Raw genomic sequence first — 5,033 nt, 5'->3', positions numbered from 1 at the left:
GGTGACGGAGGTGGAGTGGCCAGGCTGAAAGACACGGTGGGAGAGGCAACAAGGAGTGAGCAGACAGATGAGAACGCACCACTGAAGCCGCCACCAGCGGCTTGTCATTCACCAGGACCGACGTCAAAATCGCGCCCCACGCGGGATCAACCTGTGACTTCCTGGTTCACAGGCCCACCTTCAACCACTGAGCCACGCGGCCCAGAGTCACACAAAATGTTAGCTCCCGCGGCTGAAAGTCTTTAAAAGAAAGGGCTAATTAGGCCAGATGGCTAGGTAGGAATGTCCTGAGCCCCGAGTTTGGCAAGTTTTTATAATCACGTGGGGGGGGGGGGGGGGGTTTAAGGCCATCGGAAAGGATTTACATTAGCTACAGCCAGAGGGCGTGGGGAAACTGATGCAAACACCCCCACCCACGCCCACCGGAGAGAAGGGTTTGCTCCTGCGGGTAGCAGATTAGAAACTTCATGTGTAAATTAGAAGCGGAGGCGCCTGGGGTTCAATAATCACGGAAATAGCCACTTGGAAATTCTAAATTTCAGCAGTTACATAGGAATGCATGTGAGCAGTCTTTCGTCAGAGCTGGCCCACAGCTGTAACTGCTCTCTCTCTCTCACTCTCCGATAGTTGTAATTTTAATTTAGAACATCTCAGATTTTTTTAATTGTCACAACCTATACGCCCATCAGTCAGAGAGCACCACCACCTAGGAGACATCTCCAAGGTACATCAGGAAGCAAGCAAAGCACACCACAGAAAAATACAAACTGCGATCCTGTTTACATACACACAAAACCCAACTGCCCATTTCTGTGGGTACATAAATGTGGGTAGTGGGCAAGAAAGGTGTGGCTGGAGCAAACCCACCCAGGAACAGTGGTGACCCCTGGGAGCCACAAGACTGGGGAGCAGGGGAAAGCACCGGAGGAAGACTTACTACGTGTCTCTAGGAATATGGTTAAGAACACAGACTGCTCGCTAGGTACCCTGTATGCCGTTGTGTCTGAGTTGCCTAGCAAGACTTTTCCTGCCAGTTACTTCTGGCTCTTCCTAACTATCTGTAAATCACCCCTTCTCACTTACGAGATACAATACCCACCTCCCTTTTCCTTTGTCAAAAAATGTCTTAAGCCCTGGCCGGTTTGGCTCAGTGGATAGAGCGTCAGCCTGCGGACTGAAGGGTCCCAGGTTCGATTCCGGTCAAGGGCATGTACCTTGGTTGCAGGCACATCCCCAGGAGGGAGTGTGCAGGAGGCAGCTGATCGATGCTTCTCTCTCATCGATGTTTCTAACTCTCTATCCCTCTCCCTTCCTCTCTGTAAAAAAATCAATAAAATATATTTTTTTAAAAAGATACTATGATATTAACCTTTGGAATTTCATGCTTATGTGAATTCCCCATGAGCATGAACCTTTGATTTTCTCCTGTTTAAAAAAAAATAAAAAAGGAGAGAGAACACAGAGCCTGGGTTCAAATCCCAGCACCACATTTACTAGTTGTGTAACCTTGGGCGAGTTCTTTGATTTCTCTCTGCCTTAGTTTCCTCACCTGTGAAATGGGGACCATGGTTATACCTATCTCACAGGAGTGTTATGAGGATTGAGTTAATTAATGTAAAGGCCTCAGAAACTAAGAAAAGCTTAAGGGTTGGATGCTTTTATTGTTATTTAAATGTTGCAGTCGGAGTGTATTATTGCCAATAAAAACAAATATTAAAAAAAAGAATAAATGGACTAGAGTCCAGTGGTTCTCAACCTTCCGGCCCTTTAAATACAGTTCCTCATGTGTGACCCAACCATAACATTATTTTCATTGCTGCTTCAAAACTGTAATGTTGCTACTGTTATGAATCGTAATGTAAATATCTGATATGCAGGATGGTCTTAGATGACCCCAGTGAAAGGGTTGTTCAACCGCCAAAGGGGTCGCGACCAACAGGTTGAGAACCGCTGGTCTAGATTCACAAGAGGTGCAAAAATATTTCCTGCTCTGATGGAGGAATGTCAAGACAGCCAACCCTTGCCCACCCATGCCAGCTGGGGCTCCCTTCCATTTCACCTCTTAGGTCCTTCCCCAGGCACCTCGCCATCAAAGGGCAGAAGCCCCCCAACCCTCTGCTGTCCAAGGTGCTGAACCCTGGAGCTCTCTAGTTACCATTAGGACTGGCCTTCCTTCCAACTAAACTAGGCTGGGCTCAGGTGCCCACTGGGGACACATAATCATGGCTGCTCATTCACCTCCCCAAAAAAGTATTATTGAGGGCCTACTATGTGCCAGGCACTGTGGTAGGTCTTGGGGATACAACAGTAAACCAGACAGAAATGCCTGTTTTCCTGGGGCTACTTTACACACCCGTGCTCACACACATACACAGGCACATAAATACACACGTATGTATTGGTTGTGTGGCCTCTGACACCTGATTCTTTGGAGTCTGTCACACTGGGAGCAGTATGGTATCGACCACATAAGGTGGTTTTATTTATTTTTTTAAATATATATTTTATTGATTTTTTACAGAGAGGGAGAGAGAGAGTTAGAAACATTGATGAGAGAGAAACATCGATCAGCTGCCTCCTGCACATCTCCTACTGGGGATGTGCCCGCAACCCAGGTACATGCCCTTGACCGGAATCGAACCTGGGACCTTTCAGTCCGCAGGCCGACACTCTATCCACTGAGCCAAACCGGTTTTGGCCACATAAGGTGGTTTTAAAGAGTCCTTGAAAATGGGACTCAAATGTCACATGGAGACTGGAACCCAAAAATGGATTTCTTTCACCCCATCATCTCCAGGCCCCGGTGGTGACCCTGAAGCTGATCAAGCAGGACACCCCGGCTGGGAGGTTGCTGTGCACAAGCTGAAGTTTTTGCACATCACAGTGTCCTGGGCACCTACACACATTAAGCTCTTTGCACATAGTAGGTAATCAGTAAAAGCAGCCAGGCAGAGGGAGGGGAAAGGAGCCACATGTGCCCCTGGTCACCACACTGCCAAGAATACAAGCCCTGTGGCTGAAGGGGGAGGGTTTTACCTGCACATGTGGGTGACGTGGACCCTGGTGCACCCCACATCCATGCCTTGACACATGTGAGGCAGGTACTGTCTTCACAGTTTGGGGGAACCAGAGCTCTCAGGTGCCAGCCCCAAGTTCCTGCCCCACCTACGGGACCCTGTGGGATCTTCCCCACTTGCCCCAGCTGCCTCTGGGTGATGCATTCATGCCGTCTCTGCCCTGCCTGCTCTCAGTCTGCCTTCAATCTCACACAAGAGAAGACTTCCCTAAGCCCACCCCCCAGTTACATCCTGACCTTGTCTGGCACATACTTAACAGTGATGATTATTTAATTGCTCACCAAACTGAGCTCAATGAGGCCAGGAGCTCCCCATTCTATGCCCAGTTCCTAGCATAGGCGGGAGCTCAATATCTGCCTGTTGATGAATGAATGAATGAATGAATTAATGAATGCAAAAGTTCAGCTGAATTGGCAACCTCTGGCTCTTCTGGTAGACGCATGGCGGCCAGCACCCACCAATGGCCCAACCCTCCCGTGAACACTGGGCCTGTCTGCCTGTCCCTTTGCCTGGAACACCTGTCCCTGTCCACCCCTGCATGTCAGTTTCAAAGTCCAACTGCAGGGCCAAACCCTGCAGTTATGTCCACTCCAAGCTCCGTCCCTGCCCAGGCGATGGCAGGCCATGGCCCCCATTCCAATTTCTCCATAAGAGTGACGTGTACTGAGCCCTTGCTATACCTCACACATTTTTCTAACTACCCTTGCAAGACATTAACTCTCCCAAGCTTCATGACAATACTTGGAGGTAGGGCCAATAACTGCTCCCATTTTATAGATGGAGAAACCTAACACACAGAGAGGTCCCACAACTAAGGGTGAAACCCTTGCACCGAAATGCCCTGTGGGTGCCCAAATGCACACCATGAAGAAGACTCGCTTCCTACTGAATGTTATTGAAGGAATGAGTAAAGGTCTCATTCAGTTCCCCTGTCCAGGTCTCCAACCCACCAGGTGGTCAGAAAAATAGCCACAAGGTGAAAATTTTAAAAAATAAAATAAGAAAGGGTACTAGCCTGGCCGGCATGGCTCAGTGGTTGGGCATCGACCTATGAACCAGGAGGTCACAGGTTCCATTCCCAGTCAGGGCACATACCCAGGTTGCGGTGCCCAAACCCAGGTACATGCCCTTGACCGGAATCGAACCTGGGACCCTTCAAGTCCGCAGGCCGACGCTCTATCCACTGAGCCAAACCGGTCAGGGCTATTTTTCATTTTTAAAAGGGTACTAGTTCATGCTGTCCATGTGCCCTGTTCTGTTCCAAACACTGCATTTATCACTTGTTTATTCCCCTTTGGAGGGGGAGTCCCAACATTATGCCCATTTTTCAGCTGAGAAAACGAGGTGTTAGAGGAGTGGCTTGCCGGGGTCACAGGGAGTGAGGGGCAGAGCTGGGATTAGAACCCAGGGCTGTGCGCCCAACAGACTGAGAGGCCCTCCCATTCCTGCCCACTCCCAGGGCCTGGCTAGAGGAGGTACTCTAGAAATACCAGCTGTATGAATTAATGAACCCCTGCGGGTGAGATGGGTGCCAAACCGCACACTTTAGAATCATGCCCCTGACCCAGAAGGACTGATAGAAAAGGCAGTGGGAAACCCATGGAGATTGCCCCCCGCCCCGCCCCCCACCAGCTGACCTCTCCGTTGTGGAGCTACCATTCAAATCGGCAGAAGAGGGGCTTCCCTCTCTGAGCTTCGGTGTCCCCATCTGTAAAATGGGCTGCTGTTCTCTTGGCATCCGCTAGGAGTATTCTAGGGACTGAAGTCTGTGGGGTGTTTGGCACAGGGCTCAAGAAACAAGTGGCTGTTACCATTTTATTACTATTATTGTTAGAAAATAAAGGTGCCAGTTCCAGAGAAGGTCAGGCCTGCCCGCCACGAGAAGCCACAGGGAGAGTCTGGCCGGCTGGGCTGGGCTGGGATGGGGCATCACGGGAACTGAACAAAAGGCCTTCT

Source organism: Myotis davidii, unplaced genomic scaffold, assembly GCF_000327345.1.
Source record: "Myotis davidii unplaced genomic scaffold, ASM32734v1 scaffold223, whole genome shotgun sequence".
NCBI classification, from domain to species: domain Eukaryota; kingdom Metazoa; phylum Chordata; class Mammalia; order Chiroptera; family Vespertilionidae; genus Myotis; species Myotis davidii.
Note: the sequence above shows the minus strand (reverse complement) of the source record.